The sequence below is a fragment of the Opisthocomus hoazin genome, chromosome 1, assembly GCF_030867145.1.
Source record: "Opisthocomus hoazin isolate bOpiHoa1 chromosome 1, bOpiHoa1.hap1, whole genome shotgun sequence".
Lineage (NCBI taxonomy): Eukaryota > Metazoa > Chordata > Aves > Opisthocomiformes > Opisthocomidae > Opisthocomus > Opisthocomus hoazin.
Window position 1 is genome coordinate 55,700,502 of NC_134414.1, and position 22,148 is coordinate 55,722,649.

A 22,148-nucleotide genomic window follows, 5' to 3' on the forward strand; every position below is an offset into this window, starting at 1 on the left:
ACTACCTTCTGGTCTCCCACCCCAAACATGTAACAAGAAAGTAAATCTGTTAAGACTTAACTTGTACTTCTCTTTTTTATTTCTTGTATGTAGATATATACCAAGTTTTTTGGTAAGCCTCTCCATAATAATTTTGTCTGAGTTGTTTGTTATCCCAGTGGAGAGTTTTGCACTGGGCAGATGTAGTCAATGTCTCCCTCACCTAAGCAGTGCCTTCAGGTACCTTTCATCCCATAACATTATTTTCATACAAAATGCAAACAGTATTGAACATTTTTTTAATCATTTCAGTCCATCTCCATGCATGTGTACATATATGCATGATTTTCATACAGTTCCTTCACAGATTACTTCGGGCAGCTTAGCGGATTCGGGGTAAATACTACTGATCATGTTATATCTCAAAAATGGATAGTTCCTCAGAAAGCAATGTTTTATCCTCGCTGCTCAGTGAAGGCACTTTTCCTTGTAAATGAAAACAAGTAGGTTTCAGCTGCAAAAGTCCTATTGTCAAGCCCATCATCTCTAGACCAAATGAATTTTCATAATCATCCTTGTCTGAATATTAGCATTGCAAGTTAGCATTTAAATCTATGTCCATTCAGACATCATAGAAGCTGTGCCACATAGAAAAGGGAATTGTGTTTATGAAGATGTGACATAAAAAGCCAGGGTCTAGTATCAAGTCAGAAAAGTAAATTTGATGAGTCACTGATAAGATCAAACAAGCTGTAAGAGGTAGAATTTGACTGAAAACATAAGTCCACAAGAACATAAGAATTATTTTAAAAAAATGCCTGTTTACTAGAAGTTCTGAAGAAATAAATGTAAAAACCTCTTTTTTAAAATACCTGTTCTTCAAACTAGAGGAATGATTTGAAGGTGACCAATGCATCAACAGCCTCTAAAGGCTAAATTCTACAGATGATCAATTTTATATTCTCTATTGTAATTATTTTTAAATAACTTGACCCTTTTCAAGATTTGAAAATGTTAAGATTATTTACTTCACTACTCCAAGAGGTTTAATGGTGAATTATATCTGTTATTCTTTACTTACATATATTCCAAAATAGGAGGCAGAACATAAATTTGTCCACTTATTATAGATATATTCTTTTTAAAAGGGAGACTTTTTTCAGCTGAACATTGTTGTTATGGAATCAAAGCTACTGTCAAGAGAGAAAAGAATTTGTTTGCTAAGTCTTACAATAATGAAAAACAGGAAAAACAGGTAAAAGATGAGGGTAGTGGTGAGGTAGAGATTTTATTTCTAAACTATTGGCAAAAAATGCAAAAGCAACACACATTTTTCATACATCCTTGCAAATGGGGGAAAAAGCAGAAGAGAAGCCTGAAGGTGGAATATTCTACAAATCAGGAAAGTACTGTAAAAAAAAAAAGTCAGCCGAGCTGGATAACATTGAAAACTTATACAGAGGGGATGCATGAATTATAAAACAGAGAACTCAAAAAAGATATTCCCCAGGGTGGAAGCAACTAAAAGAACCTTTTATGACAGCTGTGCATCTGGAGGACTGCATGGTCTTGATAAAAAGACTCCCTCCCTTTTTCCCCAGTTCTCTTCATTCAGTGAGTTAGAAATGTTTTACCGTAACTGAATTTTATGCTTCACTTTATGTTCAGAAATATGAACACTTAAAATTTAAAAGGTACATATATTTTAACTCATCATTTTATCATTCACATAAGATGTCCAGTGGATATGATTATTTCTAAATCATTCCTGTCAGGTATTTTCATATTTCAGGTCAATGTACTTATTCTGAGTGTTCTTTATCAGTCAGACAAGCAAACATAAAGACAAATATTAGGGGAAAGTGTAATTCCCCTGTTTACAGAATCACAGAATCACAGAATGTTAGGGGCTGTGGGTCATCTAGTCCAACCACCCTGCCAAAGCAGGGTCACCTACAGCTGGCTGCACAGGACCTTGTCTAGGCAGGTCTTGAATATGTCCAGAGAAGGAGACTCCACAACCTCCCTGGGCAGCCTGTTCCAGGGCTCCATCAACCTCAGAGGGAAGAAGTGCTTCCTTGTGTCCAGATGGAACTTCCTATGCTTCAGTTTGTGCCCGTTGCCCCTTGTCCTGTCACTGGGCACCACTGAAAAGAGTTTGGCCCCATCCTCCTGACACCCACCCTTCAGATATTTAGAAGCATTTATAAGGTCACCTCGCAGCCTTCTCTTCTTCAGGCTGAACAAGACCAGCTCCCTCAGCCTTTCCTCATAGGAGAGATGCTCCAGTCCCCTCACCATCCTTGGAGCCCTCCGCTGGACTCTCTCCAGTAGTTCCTCATCTTTCTTGAAGAGGGGAGCCCAGAACTGGACACAGTACTCCAGATGAGGCCTCACTAGGGCAGTATAGAGGGGAAGGAGAACCTCCCTCAACCTGCTGGCCACTCTCTTCTTGATGCACCCCAGGATCCCATTGACCTTCTTGGCAGCCAGGGCACAATGCTGGCTCATGGTCAACTTGTCATACACTAGGACACCCAGGTCCCTCTCCACAGAACGGCTCTTTAGCAGGTCTGCCTTGAGCCTGTACTGATGCATGGGGTTGTTCCTCCCCAGGTGCAGGACCCTGCACTTGCCCTTGTTGAACTTCATCAGTTTCCTCTCTGCCAACTTTCCAGCCTGTCCAGGTCTCACTGAATGGCAGCACAGCCTGCTAGTGTATCCACCACTCCTCCCAGTTTTATGTCATCAGCAAACTTGTCGAGGGTACATTCTAACTCTTCGTCCAGGTCATTGATGAAGAAGTTGAATAAGACTGGACCCAGTACTGACCCCTGAGGGACACCACTATTTACAGGCCTCCAACTAGACTCAGTGCTGCTGATCACAACACTCTGAGTTCTGCCATTCAGCCATTTCTCAATCCACCTCACTGAACACTCATCCAGCCCGCACTTCCTGAGCGTCCATACGAGGATATATGGGAGACAATGTCGAAAACCTTGGTGAAGTCGAGGTAGACAACATCCATGGCTCTCCCCTCATCTACCCAGCCAGTCACACCATCGTAGAAAGCTATCAGATTGGTCAAGCATGATTTCCCCTTGGTGAATCCATGTTGACTTCTCCTGATAACCTCCTTTTCCTCCACTTGGTTGATAATGACTCTAGAATGAGCTGCTCCATCACCTTTCCTGGGATGGAGGTGAGGGTGACTGGCCTGTAGTTCCCTGGGTCCTCCTTGTCTGCCCTTTTTGAAGATTGGAGTGACACTGGCTTTTCTCCAGTCCTCGGGCACCTCTCCTGTCCTCCAGGACCTTTCAAAGATGATGGAGAGTTGCTCAGCAATGACATCTGCCAGCTCCCTCAGCACTCGTGGGTGCATTCCATCCGGGATGGAATCAAAACCCTTTATTGTTAAATTAAAATCTTGTTATTGTCAAAAATGGACCATACCTTTTACCTGGAAAGCAGAATATCATTAGCCCAGTTAAAAACTTAACAACCCCCCCAAAAAACAGAGCATTAGTACTGTTGCAATAATACTAATATTCACACTCTGAATTCATACAGAATAGCTCAATATTACTAACATTATAATTGTTATACAAGAAAAATATCTAACACCAGACCCATCTTTCTGGTATTACATGTCCCTGTCCATGTACCCGAGGTCCCCAGGCTGACAGCACCAGTCTACTTCAGGCCTAGAAGGTGGGTGTCACTGCTAGTGACAGCAACCTATGGTCCCTGCTCTAACAAGTGGGATGTCCACGTCAGGTGTAGACCCCTCAGCCCAGGGCCCTGCTCAGAGCTCTGATGGTATACATCTGAAAGTACTTAATGTTGTGTGTTAGTCACAGAATACTGTCAATCAGAAAGGACTTTTGTAGGTCTCTAATCCAAACCTGCTCAAGTATGTCTAATCAGGTCAGGTTTCTCAGGGTTGCATCTAGTCCAGTCTTGAACACCTCCAAGGACAGACATCTCAGAAATTCTCTGAGTAATTTATTGCAGTGTTCAATTACCCTTAGAGTAATATATGCTTCATCATATTTAATTGAAATTTTCCATGTTCCAACCTGCATCCATTGCTTCCCACTGAACTGTTAAGAGCCTAGCTCTGTCTTCTCTGTATCTTCTGATTAGGAACTTGAGGACCACAATAACATCATCCTGTAACTTCTTCTTCTCCAGGCTGAACAGTCCCAGGTCTCACAGCTTCTCCTCATATGACAGATGCTCCAATGCCTTAATTATCTTCATGGCCTTTCGCTGGATCTCCTCCACTATATTCATGTCTCTCTTATACTGGGGAACTCAGACTGGGACACAACACTCCGTATGTGGCCTCATAAGGACTGAGGAGAGTGAAAGGGTCACCTCCATCAATCTGATGGTAACACTCTTCATAATACAGCTAGGGTGCTGTTAGTCATCTTTGACACAAGGGCACATTACTGGCTAGTCATAAACTTACTGCCCACCAGGACTCTCAGTTTCTTCTCTGCAGAACTGCTTTCCAGTCATTTGGCCCCCAGCCTGTAGTACAAGTGCATGGGTTTATCTCTCCCCAAGTGCATGACTTCTATATTCTGTTTTGTTAAACTTTATGGGGTTGCTGTCAGCCCATTTCTCCAGCCTGTTAAGTCCTTCTGAACAGCAGCCCTGCCCTCCGATGTACTGACTACTACTCCCAATTTAGCGCTGTCCATGAACTTGCTGAGAATGCAGTGCATTGTATTGTCTAAGTCGTTAATGAAGATAACAGACAATACTGATCCCAGCATTGATCCCTGAAAGGCTAGTTACTTGTCATCTGCCAGACTTTGCACCTCTGATCACAACTCTCTGAGCCCAGCAGTCCAGTTAGGTTTCCACATGATCCACTTATACAGCTCATATCTTAGCAATTTGATGATAAAGAGACCACTGGAGACTGTGTCAAAGCTCTTGATAAAGTGAGGGTATACTGTGTGAAAAGAAAGGAGCACATAGAAACTACTTATTTTTGCAGTAGGTATTTTCATGCCATAAGTCAATATACTTACTATGATTAAGCTACATTCATATCTGAATCTCAGTATACTGTTGTATTTAAAGAACTGTGCTAAACATGTGTTTCAAAGAAAATATGTTGCATAGTTTTGAACTGTGATTTCAGACAAAAAGATGCTGCTGAATAAGATGCTTGTGCAGATTAAGCAATAACTGTGGTACGAGATGTCTCATGGGTTTGGAAGCTCATTTGTGTCCTATTCAGTCAGGCAACAAGGAAAAACAGAGCATTACACTTGAGTCTGACACTAAAACAACACCTCAGATCACAGATCCTAACTTGTCCTGCTCCTAATAGGCAGTAAGCTTCAGGACTAATTAATTCACCCTTTTGCATTGCTCTAACAGTGCGGAAGACAGATGATTCCTATGAATCATCAGTTTGACAGCATTTTTTTTCCCTTGACGTAGAGAGGGATTTCCTAGACTTAAGTGAGAAATGGTTAAATGCTATACAGAAAACAGAATTGCTGGAGAGTTCATGGGGTTTTCAGAAAACAGAAATGATATTGACTGTTCAAAATAAAGTTAGTGTGTCATTGAGGTTATAAGGAGATCTTGCTATTGAAATCCGATAATTTTGTGATGATTGCTCAAAGGAAGGATATAATATGGTAATTTCTTATTACATGTTATATATATAAAAATCATAATTCCTGGAAACAGATGCATGACTCATGCTTGACCTTAGTCTGGCATAAATCTCAAACTTACAGTTTCCTTTGACTTTCCTGTGGAAGGATTTTAACTAGTATTATGCCCAACATCGGCAGCAGACCAACTAGATCCAGTTCCCCATTCCCCCTTGGGTGGCTTCTTTAACAGTCAGTGGAGTACTTGATGGTGTAGGTCCAGTCAGTCACCAAGTTTCAAGGTAGACCCTCTCTCAAGCCAGTCCCTTAGAACATATCTGCAGATGACTGGTTGGAAACCCAGAGAATTAATGACTGACATACTTGGGATGTGCACATAAGCACCACCCTGATGCCTGGGTGATAACTATAGGAGAAATTTTTCGTATTTAAAACTTAAGTATTACTCAAATCACACTGCTCTTGCATTTATACATCAGTGTCACTGTGTTGTTGAGCCTTTACAGTGTTATAACACTGAAAGATAATTATCCTTTTTTATGTTATACTCCAAGAATAAGACTAGTTGGCAAAAAGAAATAAACAAACAATACTGAATTAGGAAAAAAAACTTGTCTTTATAAAATGTATTTTATGGAATACAGTGAACGTACATAGGTGTGCACATATATATAAATAGATCAGTCACAGGATCATAGAACAGTTTGAGCTGGAAGAGACCTTTAAAGATCACCTAGTTTCAACACCCCCATCATGGGCAGGGGCATCATCCACTAGATAAAGTTGCTCAGAGACTCATCCAAAATGAGTTTGAAAACTTTCAATAATAAGGCACCCACAACTCCTCTGGGCAAAATGTTCCAGTGTCTAATCACCCTCATCATCAAAAATTTCTTCCTTTAATCTAAACCCACCTCTTTCAGCTTGCCCCTTGTTCTCTCACCACAGGACCTGCTAAACTGTCTTTCTCCATCTTTCTTGTAAGCTCTTTTTGTATATCGAAAGGCAACAACCAGGCCTCCGCAGAGCCTTCCCTTTTTCAGGCTGAATAACCCCAGCTCTTTCAGCCTTTCTTCCTAGGAGAAGTGTTCCAGACCTCTGTTCATTTCTGTGGCCCTCCTCTGGATCTGCTTTAACAGGTCCATGTTTTTGTGCTGAGCACCCCAGAGGTGGATGCAGTATTCCAGGTGAGGGTATCACAAGAGCAGAGATAAAAAGGCAGAATTACCTTTCTTGACTTGCTGGCCATGTTTCTTGCTATACTGTTCAGGAAAAAAAAACGATCTTTCTGGGCTCCAAGCATGCATTGACAGCTTATATCTAAATTTTCTTTTGTCAGTACCCCCAAGTCTTTCTCAGCAGGGCTGCTCTCAATCCCTTCATCCCCGAGCATGCATTGGTACCAGGGGTTGCCCTGACTCATGTTCAGGATCTTCGCTTGATCTTATTGAGCTTCACGAGGTTTGCATGGGCCCGCTCCTCAAGCCTGTCAAGGTCCCTCTGGATGGCATCCCCTCCCTCAGGCGAATCAATGGCACTGCTCAGCTTGGTGTCATCTGCAAACCTGCTGAGGGTGCACTCAATCCCACTGTCTATGTCATTAATAAAACTTTGAACAGTACTGGTCCTAATACGGACTCTTGAGGGACACCACTCATTACTGGTTTCTGTTTGGACATTGAATGGCTGACTGTAACTCTTTGAATGCGGCCATCCAGTCAATTGCTTATCCACCAAACAGTCTATCCATCAAATCCATAGTTCGCCAATTTAGAGGCAAAACTCTGACTGTCTAAAGGAGCACAAGAATATCATGAGTAATGACAAAATAATGTGCTGAGAATTTTTTCTTAGAAATATAGCAACTCAATTAAGAAAGTTTTATACTTCGACATAAATTTTAATGGTTGTGTCTCTTTCTTTCCAGGGTCCCTTTGTCCCTCTCCTTCAAATCACATTCATACAGTTTCTGCTTTTTTTTTTTTTTCTCCCCTAGAATGGATCACTTTAGTCCCCTCTAGACTAAAATAATTAATATTTCCATCCAGGAATCACTCTCTGTACAGGACCCTGCTAAATTCAGTCACTGTCACAACCAACTCCCTGCATCAATCATGCTATAACATCCAGCCTGAGGCAGTGTTAAGCTCTTATGCCACTGTCCTGAGTTTGGCCAGGACAGGGTTAATTTTCACTGGACTCCAGGAAGGAGCACAGCCGGGGTGGGCTGACCACACCTGGCCAAACAGAGCAGGGTATTCCATACCATGTGCCGTCATGCTGGGTTCCGGTGGGGGGGAGCTGGGGGACAGGAACTCACTCGCGGCTCGGTTAGGCTCAGTGGCAGTTCGGTCCGGGAGATCGGTTCTGTTCTGCGGGTTTGTTTTATATATTCCCTTTTCTGTATTGTTGTTGTTACTGTTCCCTTTGTTTGCTGTTCTGTTAAACTGCCCTTATCCCGACCCACCAGTTTCTGCCTGTTTCTTTCCATTCTCCTCCGCACCCCGGCAGGGGGAGGGGCGGCCACGTGGCGCTTTTGTTGCCGGCTGCAGCCAAACCAGAAGAGCCACAATGTGCTACAAGGAACACATACTTCATATCACGTTGTAAAGACAAATGTGGTAAACAATTTCTAAAAACCTTACCAAAATCTTGTTAAAAAACCTCGGACTCAAATGGGGGCTTTATGGGCCAAGAGGAAATGGAGTTTTATGAAAAAGTGCATCTCGACCAGGATCAGATTCGGGAAGGCGGAAGGGTGTGGGAACACAGAGCAGGAATTCAGAGCTGCAAAAGTCTCCTTGGTTCCTTAGCTATGAGGTAGAGAGGCCTCACGCTAAGAGATCTGAGTACAGATGAAGCAGTCTTATTCAAAATCTAAAAAGATCTATGCTGAAATCCATGCCATCTCTCACTGTTTTCATATTCCATTGAACAGATGGTGGTAGGTGAGCAGAGGCTTGTGGCAGGTGCAGGGAGTCCTCCCAGTTCTCTGCAGCGTGAGTGCAGCTGCTCCACTGGGAACCAAGTGTGCTATGAGCAGGGTGGGCACAAGCCTCTTTGAAGCTGCTGGCTCATGAAACAACGATCAGTCCTACGGTGTACACCAATAACAGTAGAGGCACAGTACTTCTAGATCCCCTTCTTAAATATTACCTACTCTTTAATTATTTGGCTTAACAGGCAAATATGCTTGCAAATGTAGGTAGTGCTAATATTTTTAAAAATAATAACATTGCTGTAGGCTGTAGAGAAAGTTAAATTTGGCAACCAACATATTAGTTCTTTATCTCAGGTGTTTCCTCTGAGTAAACCGTAAAGTGAGAAAATACATTAACAGAATTAAGCAAAATGGAATTTATTGTGATTAATATATTTCAGCCTTTATGACCCAAGAATGTTGTGATCAAGGACAGAAAATTGGTGAGTGACAAATCCATACGAAGCACAACATATTTATGGAAGTTACAGAATTCTTTAAAGTACGTTGTCCTGGTTTCAGCTGGGATAAAGTTAATCTTCCTCCCAGAAGCTGCTGTGTTTTGGATTTAGTATGAGAAGAATGTTGATAACACTGCTGTTTTCAGTTGTTGCTATGAAATCAAGGACTGTTTTCTGTTTCCCATATTCAGCTAATGAGCAGGTTAGCCGGAGCTGGGAGGAAGCATAGCCAGACAGCTAGCCTGAGCTGGCCAATAGAAATATGCCGTACCATAGCTATCATGCTCTTTTTATAAACGGGGGTTGTCTGAGGGGCCGGAATCCTCTTTTCTGGGAATTCAATCCTTTTTTCTTCCAGGAGGTCGAACTTTTCCGTGAGCCTGGACTTTATTTGCGAGTTGAGTGTTCTGCGAATGTTGCTTGGGGACTGGCTATGCAAGTGGTCATCAGGTGGTGAGAAAAAAACTCTATTGTGTATTTTTTGTTCTGCATTTTCATTATTATTAATATTAATAGTAGTATTTGCCTTTCTTGTTTTACTCAACTTTCTCTATCTATCTCAATCCACAAGTTTTACTATTTGTCCATTCTCCTTCCCATCCCACTGATAGGGAAGGTGAGGGGTGAGTAAGGGGATGTCTGGTCTTAGTTTCCAACTCCTGCTTTAGTTAGACCATGCCATACATGTAGTCCATTTCTTGGAATATGGATATAGATTACTTCCATCGCACACATCAAAAACAGACCAACAGCATGAGTGAAGCAGAGGGGGGGAATCACCTTCCTTGATCTGCAGAACACCCTTCTTTTTATGCAGTCCAGGATATGACTGTCTTTGTGGGATGCAAATGCACAATAATGGCTCATTATTTTTTCTTTCACCAGTATCCCCAAGTCCTTCTCTGCAGGGTTGCTCTCAACCCGTTCATCTCCCAGTCTGTATTGATAGTGAGGATTGCCCCAACCTAGGTGCAGGACCTTTAACTTGGCTTTATTGAGCTTTGTGGGATTCACCTGGGCACACACTTCAACAGCCTGTCAAAATCCCTCTGTTATTCAATCAACTACATCAGTAAACTTGATGTCATCAGCAAACTTGCTGAGGGTGCACTCAATCCCACTATGTCACTGATTAAGGGATTACATTTTATTGGTCTCAGTAAGGACCCTTGAGGGACACCACTCATTACTTGCTTGCTCTTTGATGCTGAGCCATTGGCTAACACCTTGAATGCAACCATCTAACCATTTCAGCATTGACCTAATATTCCATCCATCAAATCCGTACCTCTCCAATTTAGCAGGCGGTATGTTGTGGGGGACCAAATCAAAGGCCTTACATATTTCCAGGTTGAGAACATCTGTAGCTATTCCTTTGTCCACTCATGTAGTCACTCCTTTGTAGGAGGCTACCTGATTAGTCAGGCAGAATTTGCTTTTGGTGAAGCCATGCTCGGGGTCAAGACATGTTATGGAATCCAAGATTCATTTTGCACATTATACGAGAGTTGATTGTTTGACTGCTCTGATTAAAGAAGATATTTTTTAATCTACATTTCCATTTTTTATTCACTCCTCTACAGCAGAAGTGTAAGAAGTTGTTATTCTTCCTGTACTTCTTTCTTCATGTATTCAATTTAGAGAATAGAAAATTCATAAAATCCAGATGAACAAAGTAAAATGATTTATTGTCAGTAATAATCTATACTTGGCTAAGGCTAAGACCATGTAAAATTTTGATTAGGAGTACTACAGCAGTAGAAGCTCTCTTCGGTGAAATAGCTAGAGCTAAAGATTGAACAATCACGCTATTTGTACTTGAAGGTTTTAGTTTGGTCTACCTCTGCTCTGGATCATAGAGTAGGAGTGCATTAGGCAGACATCTGGAGCTCATTTTCCATTTTAATGACTTCCTAAAAGTATTCTGGCAGTTCTCTAAGACTGTTCGATGGTGTGAACAAGAGTATGGTGAGTGGGGATAATCATACTCTCTTCATACGCAATTTCAGCATCTAAACTACTGTTCAAATGCAGATGAACTTGGTAAAGATGCTCTTTGAAATTTTTTCACTTTCATATATAAAATATATTACAAAAGGGACTGATTTTACTTTGCTGTCATAAATGTTTACCTTGTTTTTTTTAAAACAGAACTAATTCTTTTTTACTGATTCTTCCTTACAGCTATACTCTTCTAAGTTCTGTTTTTCTGAAGTTGGCTGCATATTTTTAAGACAGTATCCACTTCAGAGCTGATAAAACTTGATGTTTATAGTTTTACTGAGCTAACAGGTAGGAATGGAATGCAGAAAAAGGCCCACGTTTGTAATTTTTACAATAGCAGCCAAGGCCACTGATAGACCTCTTAGGTCCCACAAGTGAGGAATGGTAAAAGGGTCGTGCTTGTAGGGAGTGGTGGACAGTACAGGTGACGCAATATTGACCAAGAAGGTATTCCATGCCATGCATGTCTTACTCAGTTTCAAGCTGGGGATCATGAGGGTCTCAGTCTCTTCGTCCACGGCCGGTTTCTGAAGAGGACCCTGCTCGTTCTTCTGCCTGCAATCCTGATCCAGATTCCCATCCGTCCATTTCTGAATTCTGTTCCAGCCTACTCCTGAGGCCAGTCTGGGAATTTCTGGTGCTGCCTGGCAGCTACTGGCGGGATGCCAGCACCCCCCCTTCCACCCCACCCCCTCCCCCCGCCATGGCACGCTAGTCTGGGAAACTCCATATTGATTTTGTGTATTTTGCATTATTTTACTCATTATTAGCATTACTAACAAAAATGTTTTAACATTCACTTTGTAAATCTCTTTCCTTTTTCCTTCTTTTACCCTTCCCATGGTGGGGTGGGGGTTAAGAGAGAACATCTGTTTATTGGCACCCTGCTCTAAAGAGTGACAATGTCTAAAAAAGGTGAGGGACAAGAAAATGTCAACAGTAAAGGGTAAATCACCCCTGAAGAGTATGCAAGCAATGGAGAATCTGTACATTAAAGCACAGAATTTAGAGTAGTTTAACTCTTCCTATTATTCTAACTTTTTTTTGTTGTTGACATACTGTATATTGTTCAGAGCACAATTATCCTTCCACAAATATCTCAGTTCCTGTGGGGAAAAAGTACTTTTTTAATATTTTAAATCCTACTCACTCCATTAACTCCTTCAATCCCTGAAAGCAATATATGAGCTTCCTAACTACCATAAGCACAAAAAAATATATTTTCTATGGACAAAATAGATTACATTTTACATTTTTAAGTAATTATAATCTGAAATCCTATTTATTTTTGTTTTCTTCTTTCTTTTTCCCAGTGAAATTTCTACACCAGTTTTCACAATAAGGTAAGATATACAAGAAACAGAGTTATTAAATCTGTTTGTGAAACTTCCGTAACAAGAAAAAAAATGACCTGGATTTTCATCTTCATGGATTTTGAATAACTATCTGTATACTTGTAATAAAGAGGGAAAAAAGGTGGTGCATGCATGCAAAACGGCCATCAGAATAGCATTTTCCATTGATTTTGCAAAAGAAACATTTCTGTTTTAAATGGCAAAGTGGGGAATCTCACTCAGTATGGTAAAATAGAGCTATCAAACACACGCATTGAAGCTCATCACTTGATGCACGTACAGTAGATGCTGATTTTATCTGGCTGAACAGAGTAAGACAGAAAACCTTCTCAGATGACAAAAGAGAACTGAGGAAGATTAATTGGAAGAAAGGACAAATGTAAAGATATAAGAGAACACAGGTATAGAATAAGCAACGATTTTAAATAAGAAGGAAAACCATCCAAAAGAAAAAAGAAGCAAACCAGCCAATGAAGTACAAATTTGGTCTACCTACCTGGCATGGAACTTCACACGATATCCTTCACAACACATTTTTATTCTGCAGTTCATGCTTCATTTCCTGTGAAGTTTCCGACTACAACAGTGAACAACATGTATGAAGTAGAGTGTTAGCAACTTACTTACTACAGAAGAAGAACTCTAAGTGTCTGATTAAATATCATATGCAAGCAATAAAAATATAAATATATTAAGAAAAAATAGTTTATATGAATGTAAGAGACATTTCTGTAAAAATAACAGATATTTGTTCTGCGCTGCAGAGGATACAGGTTTCTTTCCAGATCTCAATAAAAAAGTCACAACAGCATAGTAAAATTCCGTTAATAATAAGACAGAAATAGGAAGAGAAATATAGATGGTGAATAAATCTTACATCCCTTCAGATGCTGGGAACCTCACTTCATGCAGCTTTGGACACATACCAGGTGGACAGACAAAGCATGCCATGCAGAAATCCCATCCAAGGAAGGGTTCAGTCTGCCTCCTATACCATGGTGTCCTTGACCTAGCATAACGAACAAAACTATATTTCTTGTCTTCACACATAAGAGCATTGTCTCTTTCTGTCCACCACAGAATACCCAGCTGCATGTATCCATGAGATCTCTCCAGGAGTGGCACATGTTCTTGTCATCCCAGCATGTTCTCTGGCATTTTTGCATAGGTAAGGCTATACAGTGGTCACTCATGCTAACATAGGGGTTATTAGGCCTAACATGGTGATACCGCTGGCCTAAGATCACTAATTCCTCAAATGCAGTATCTTCCACAATATTTCCAATACAATACCATATGTGGAATCAAACAATATACTGCAGAAATATTTGACACCCTTAAATATATATATTCTACAAATGTTTAGCAGCACTAGCAATCTGTAATACCTATGGAAAAAAAAAAAAGGTTTGAATAGCTAACCTCTATTTTTTTCTGAAGTATGAAATTTTACCCTACAAAGATGTAAACTGACAGAATATATAAGTACACACGTACATATAAAAATTTCTACCCATATTTAACAGCTTCCTTCCAAAGTCCTTTCTTAAGTTTGGAATGCCTGAAGGGCATCATTATTGTCTCATTTATTTGCACAATAGTGCTGTTTGGGAAAATTAATTTCTGATTGTGCTAACCTACTTGAGTATGAATATGAAAAAAAAGTCAGCATAACATAGCTATCCAAAATTTCAACAGTTTATTGTGGATAAACTGATATTGTGGATAAACTTCTCTGATGAAGATATGTCAGGCATATTTTATTGCTTGCAATTATATGCATATACATATACAAGTACATGTACAAATACTAATACAAATACAAATACATATGGAAATACAAATACAGCCTCCAGTCTGTCTAGCTGACCAAGTTTTTTTAGTTTACAGATGTTTATCTGGTACACTGAAGATTGTCAGATTTCAGTTTTCAGCCAGGTGCTGGACAGAGGTTATTTTTATAATTACTTTGTCCATGTGTTTTTATACAGATACTCACTTTTGTTCTCGTTGGAACTGATCTGTCTCTTTTTTCTTCTCTTTTTGTAATCTTCTTGAAAATGTTTGTTCTGTGCTTCAGGAATCTCAGTTAAATTTTAAAATTGGTATATAGAAGTACAGTACTTTTGGATCACTAAGGCACTTCCATGCTCTTGAAGACAAACATAGTATGTAAATCTTTTCATGACACATCAAACACTTGCTTGAATGTAGCTACATTACTTCTGCTCGTACTTCACTGGGAGGAAGCTGCTACAGAACATCACTATATGATCGATGGAAAAAGTCCTTTCCAGTCTGAATGTATTCATGGGCAGTTTATATCAATTTGGTCTTGTGTCAAGGTTATTCTTAGTTTGGAGAGCTATCTTCCATTATTTGTAGATGTATAGATTACAGTTATATCTCATGAACAGTCAAATATCTATTAGCCTCTCATCTCATTATTCTAGTAATCCTTGCAAGCATTTATTCTAGTACAAAATTTTTTTTCTTGAAGTGAACTACCAGAAACATCTGCTGTATTGTAGACAATATCATGAGTGACTTGTACAATATTATCATAATTATGTTTTTTTCTGCATTACTTGTGATTATTCATTTTCTTAATACATAACTTTAGTTCTGCTCTGGGGATAGCAATTCTAATTCTCATTTTACTGTAACACAGGTGTTAATTTTAAATATCTCTGTTCAAGTCAATGTAACTGTGTTGGTATGTGAGTAGCATTGGCACTGATGACTTTGGCAAATTCCTGTCTGGTCTAGACTGAGGTGTGTACAGCCTCAGGCCTGGAGTGAGCAATTGTTGCAAACATCTGTCATGAGAAACCAAGACAAAGAAGCGCTTGTCAAACATTGTGCTTTGGGAACTTCCTTGTCTTGATAAGGGAGTGTGGAAGAAGAGCGAAACCCTGCGGAGTCAGGGTGTTGACTTGTGAAACCCACCTGTCACGTAGTCAAGGAAGTTAAGCACTTGCACAAGGCAGCGACCAGTCTTACAATGGCAGACTGTGAGACCACCAAGACCACCGCACCGCCACACGCGACTCATTTTTGAGAACTTTCAGGAAGCTATGAGGCAGGTACCCAAAGGGTATAAAATGAGAGGGAGCCAGCCCTTTGCTGTACACGCCCACGAGTGGAGGACCCCGACCACCAGCAGAGACCACTGCTGGATCCAAGGGTGGTGATATCTTTTGTCTTATTTCTTCTCTTATCTCTCCTTTCATTTTCCTCCCTATCTCTGACTTTCTGGGCACATAAGGCTAATGTTGTTGTAAGTTTGTTAACCTGCTATATTCTGTGGTTTTGTGAAATCAGATGTTGTGTTATTGAAAGCTTTGTCAAGTCAATATCCATTTCCAACCCCACAGCACAAAAAATTATGTTATGAAGTTACAAAGATATCATCTGTTGTAATTCCACTGCCTTCCAAGTAAAGCTTTGTTTTTAGTCAAGCCTCTTGGTCATTGTTCTGACTTTTCAGTACCCCACAGAGAATTAAAAAGCTCACCTTCCTATTTACCTGCTGAGTGGGATGGGACAGGGCGATTACTGAGAAGCATCTACTGTGACTTGATATTCTACTAGCACAAATTAAAGTTTCATGTGTTAGTGTAATATTCAACTTGCAGGTAGAGAAGGACTAGAAAGACCAAGAGAGGCTAGCACCCCACATGAATAAATGACTTACAGAAGAATGAAGTACTGGTGAAGAATTGCCAAAATTGCTGGCCTGTACTTCAAGTGATGAAGACATCAAACAGATAAATGAAGACACATTCTTCCGATGTCATAGGCTCCCTTGCAACTCCTATAATCTATCACAAAATGTATGTGAGATAACCTCTAAGAGAAATTCTTCTGTCACTTTTGAAAAGGAATATGGACAGAGAACAATAATTCCTAGTTGTCTCTCTTGCAACTCTACATCCAAAAGGGAACAGAAGCAATAACAAAGAGGATTACACACTGCCTACTCCATGAATGAACTCCAGAATGCAGCTCAGACCATGATCCCACAATATTCACACCAGAAGTGTACATGACAGGATTATTCGACTGGACAAATTCAACCCTGATTCTGCATGTACAGAAAGGTGTTACTGTTAAGATAGCCAGGGCAAACAATATAAGCCTACTCCGGCTGATTTTATGGTTATACCAGATTTAGCATGTCTCTAGAGGACAGTTGATGTACTAAACCCAGTTTGAGTAGTCAAGGTCATTTTTTGTATGAGATCAATGTTTTCTCATCTGGCTATGGTTTCTTTTTTTTTCATGTGGAAGCAGGATTCCTAAATCTGGAGCTGCTTTTTTATTAAAACTTAAAAATCTGTTGTAATTAATAGTTCTAGAGTGCTTTGAAGTGGTCCATGCATATTACCCCCAAGAAAGCAAAGATGCAGTTTCCAACTCTCCTACACCTAGTAGCAAGCCGTGCCATCACATAGAACTTTTGCTACCCTAAAGCTGGTATGTTGGTAGGAGGGTGGTAAAGATAGTGGCTTTTGCCCACATTTGTCCATCTGCCGGGTTTTTTTTTTCTTTTCATCATTTTTCCTCCTTTAAGAAACCACTTTTTCTTGTCCCTCTGGAATCTACAAAGTAAACCACCCTGAGGAAAAGATGTCTGCTTAGCCTAGGTGCTTTGAAGTTGCAACGTCATGGGATGACAACATGGACTGTTTATAATTGTAATAGTTTTGGATGAGTTTGCCTCTCTCCTCACATACATATAGGTTTTGCTTGTTTATTTATGTACTAACATATTTATGTAGCATGATTTAACCTATTGCGTACATGTAATAACCCAGATTTTTACAGAATGGCTCCACAGACTGTCTTTGAACAATTTCTTTTTTCATTTCCTAATAACACTGCTGATCTAATGCTGCAAAGCTCAGAAAATATTTCCATTTTCTTGCCTGTCTGAGATTCCTATGGTTCTAGGAGTTGTCTTGTCCCTTTATCTCAGGGATGGCACAGGCAGCTGCATGTATCCCTCTGTGATTCCAGTTAATAGAAGTTTGCACATCTGGAGGCACATACTGATTGTAGCAGCTATCTCTTATGAATTCATAATATGCTTTGCTAATGCCTTAATGCTGCTTTGGTCTCTGGGGACTGGGGGGCAATTCACTGTTATCTTATGGCAATCACTGAAATGTTAACATGAATGAGAAAATATGAAACAAGCATAGGTTAAAGGCAATGGAAGTTTAACAACAAGAGCTCCAGGCTTATCACAATAGACAACGGTTTGAACCAGAGATTAAATGACAATTAAAAAAATCCAGTCTTTGTACAGACAGTATAATTAAAATGTTTTACAGCAGTGTATGCATCAGCCTCAATTGCTTACAGCCATATGTAGGAGGAATAGGAAGCATCCTTGATTGTCTGTCAACACTTAATACATCAGATTTTAATATTACATTATTGTATAGGTCAGATTAATATTATAATATTGCACTATATTATAGAATTATGTAAGTATGATAATGTAAGAATGCTATAATTGTATAACATATAAAAAACATAATGTATAAATGATATATGATAAAATACAATATAATATAATCAGTATGTCAATATAGTATTTAAAAATATTAATCTAGACAATATAATTTATACTATTTTATTAATAAAATATAGTAAATAAATTATAATATAAAATTATGTGATATAAATATTTATTATTAAAGTACATAAATATAGTGACTGATATCACATTGTATCATATCAGCATATTATTTTTTATTTATTTAAAATTTATAATTTAATGTTTTGGGTTTTTAAAGAAGTATATTAATACTCTATTTACATTAATAATCTTTGTAGTTATAACGATCAGACTCATAGTATCGTATATGAACTTACAGAAATCTGAAATAAACCCATGCTCTAAATTGCTCTTGTGATATTAACTTCCAGAATTGTAGTGATCTTCATCAGATATTTCAGAATTTAAGAAAAATTCCACAAAGTTCAAACCTGAGCAGTTAAAGAATAGTAAATATTTCTGTGCAATATTTTCCATACTGCTTTTTAAAAGTCAAAACAATCTTAAAATGCTTAGATAATAGGTTGTCATTTAAACTACTACAATAGCATAGCATAGATATGTTTAGTTTGAAATTTGTTTTTTGTGAATAAAATTTAAAATAGAAAAAGTCTTATCAATATAACTATTAAAAACTTAATTCAAAGTAATGTAAATAGAAATAATTTTGTGAAAGTTGTTATCAAGGGAGAAGAGAAAGTGGACTATTCTGCTTATTTCTGTTCCTTTAATCTGGAGTATATGAACATCAGTCACTCTCTGAAAGTCAATTTCAAAGGCTTCCAAGATTTTCAGCTATCTTGGTTGGCTCCTAAAGGACTAGGAAGAATATATTAATTTATTTATTTTCACTTAAGATACAAATCAAAGGATAATCTCAATATATTTGAGTGAATGCTTTTAAAGATGTGCTAAGAGGATGTCTCATTCTTGTAGACCTGCATGACAAGTGCCTGTCTCAATGACATCAGGAAACATAAAATACTTCATGGATCATGGTGGTCATGCACTGCAGCACTCTGTTAAACCCACACCTAACTAGCCTCCTCATGTTCATGAGAATAAGACAGGAATTTTAGATATCATAAAAGTCACTTTTGACTGATAACATATGTAAAGTCATTCACCTGGAAGCACTTCATTCATATTCCTCCATAACTACATTTGACAAGTTTCTCTGTTACTTCCAGTCCATGCTATGTAGATCACAGAATCACAGAATCAGAATCAAAGAATGCCTGGGGTTGGAAGGGAACTCTGTGGGTCATCTAGTCCAACCGCCCTGCTGAAGCAGGGTCACCTACAGCAGGTCGCACAGGACCTTGTCCAGGAGGGAATCATAGGTGGTCAGGACGATTGCTGAAGTGAACTTTTCTGTTCTAAAATTTTGTTCATCGTGGCATGGAGATGGCAGGAAACAAAATCCACCATCCTTTGCAAGTGTTCTTAATATACATTACTATAGAAGTTGCATAATTGTTTAGGATTAGTTTGAAATACATTACAAAAAAACAGAGGATGGGTCACATTTTTAATTCTATACTGGTTTATTTGATAACTCTATACAATCAAATACTAGCAGCGATAAATGTCTTCACATTTTCTGAGCTCGTATTTGAAGCTGTTATAACCGATATGCTGCCGCTCCTCACATTTGATTTCATTTTAATTTGATTTCTTTCTAGATAATGAGACCTTTTCACTGAGAAGTTGTACCCATTAAACTTGTAAGTATTCATTCAGCTGTTATCTTTCTAATGCCTGCCAAAAAGCATGGACAATAATGGGAATAAGTAATGTCCTAGATAAACTCTTTTATTTTAATGGCTCTCATTTAGAAAAAAAAATTCATACATCTATGGCTTCAGTGAACAGCATATTTTCCAGTTGGCTTCCCAACAATTTTCTCTATAGACCCTGTCTGGCTGGTGTTGAAGTGAACAGTACATTTTTACTTATCTAAATTGAAAACAATAACTGCATGAAATAAAACTGGACTACATGTTGCAATAATAATATAGTTCACTAGGTAAAGGATGAATGCAAATGAAATGCTATGTATAATGCTGACAGTGAATATAAATAAATAAAATAAAAAATAACTTAGAAGAATTATTTCTTCATTGCTGAAATCTGCATAAAACAGTGCTGTTTGCTGAAATATCCACAGAATAATTTATGCATTTCTTACATGAATTCATTAGGGACAAATTCTATTCATGATTGTTTGTAAAATGTTTCTTTCATTGTTAGTGAGATGCCTGTACCATGTATTAGTGTGATGATTTTTGTAAGAAAACATTAACTTCAGACTCATGGTTCATACTTCTGTGTAACTGTCGCCAGTTCTGCATGAGTTGTGATTTTTATATCTGAACCTACAAACAGTTTTTATGCTACGAATATTGCTCTGAAGTACACTTATAGGGTATACAGTGTGAGACACTGAAAGCATTAAAGTGTGCTAATGTCTCAAACACTGTGGTAAACTAGCTGCCTCAGCCTCGGGGCTGTCCTGAGCAGGCAGGACATCGCCCACCTGCAGTGGGGAGTCTGCCCAGGAACAGCAGACTGCACAGAAGGAGCAAGGTAACACAAGATGGGGAGGATGGATTGGAGGATGAGCAGTTCCTTGTTTCTAATGTGCCTTACCCAAATATGGCCAGAGGTCACAGAAAGTTCATTTGAGGAAGGGGCTTGAGATCACCTAAGAGACTCATTGCGACATCCCCCACCTCCCCACTGGTGCCTGCGCAGAAGGTATGAACTTTCTAGAAGAATTGCCATGTAAGTCCCCAAGAGATGCAACTAAGGGCGGAGACTTTGTGATAAAAGACACATGTGCAAAGAGCCTGGTGTGTGTCTGCCACCAAAGGATGCCATGCCTGTCGTCTTCATCGCTGGATCCTAGGGTGGTGATACCTTATTTGTTGTCCCTCTTTCTTTTCTTCTCTTTTCTTTACTCTCCCTCATAAACATTTTTTATAAGAATCCATGTTTTCCAAGTTACCTCTGTTGTAAATAAAAAGCTTAAATGTACTGTTTGATGTAGTTTCACCTTAATTTAGCCCAAGGGAATTCACAGAACCTGAGTGGTTTCCCCCTCCCCCTGCTCCGGCCTCCATAGGCAGGACATGACACATAGTAAATGAACATAAATTACAGTGACTCAGGACAAAATAATTTGACAGTATTTCTGTGGAGTAGGTACATGTAAGATATAAAACATTAATCGGATACTTTGCCTCATCCAAGTGTTTTAGCCTTTTTTGTTTTATTAACTGTTTTTTATCAGTCACTAAATATTGTTAAAAATATTGTAAGGTAGTGACACAAAATGATTTGACATTGAGACCAAACAAGTCATATTCTGTTTTCTACTGTATATACTATAGCTTTTACTATCTGCCCTGTTCATTGAGTGGTCTTGATGAATAACCAGTTGGTCACAATACAATGAAAACAAGAGTAGATAGATGAACAGGCTGAATGTTACTTACTTAGTCAGATTTCTTTCACTCATCCATGTTCTAAGTTAATCAATAGAAAGCATCATACTGTAAGATGAACAGGCAAAAAAACACTTGTGAATTCAAATTATGTTTTGAGTTTTTTGTTTTGTTTTATTTTGGTTTCACATGCATCTCTTAGTTGTTACGCTTTACATTTTTAATTAATTCTGTGATTTAATTTGATATATTAGAATACTAATGCATGTAGTATCTCTAGACTTGGTCTCCTTTTGTTAAGAAATCAAGATGACTTATGCAAGGGGACTTATAATTTTTTTTCCCTTAGGAAAATAGAGACAAAACTGAGAAAACCGAAAAATAACATTCATAAATATAATAGTACATTTTAGAACACTTATTGTTCTAAATAAAATATGTTAGTATTGTTATTTATGTGGTTAAAAAGGTGGAAAACTATGGAAAGAGTTGTTAATTTACTTTTGTTAAAGTAAACTTAATTTTTTTGTAGTTTTTACAGACTTTAATGTCTGTTATACTGTGATAATGGTCTCCATGGTATAGGTGCATTAGTGAAATATGCACAGTGAAAATAATATGGGTCTATAAATTTGATGTAATGAATTTATGAAAACCCAGGTTTATATTAGCATTACATAATCTGATGAATTACCTGTAA

The 22,148-nt window shown here is 38.7% G+C and overlaps 1 long non-coding RNA gene across 1 annotated transcript in view; it reads left to right on the forward strand.

Moving 5' to 3' along the window:
- The first annotated feature begins 13,514 nt into the window (after positions 1-13,514).
- LOC142363006 (uncharacterized) overlaps positions 13,515-22,148 on the forward strand; it is a 76,944-nt gene continuing 68,310 nt past the window's right edge. The window contains exons 1-2 of the long non-coding RNA XR_012765433.1: positions 13,515-13,598; positions 19,685-19,726. This is a non-coding gene — a long non-coding RNA (uncharacterized LOC142363006). The remainder of the gene's footprint in view (positions 13,599-19,684; positions 19,727-22,148) is intronic.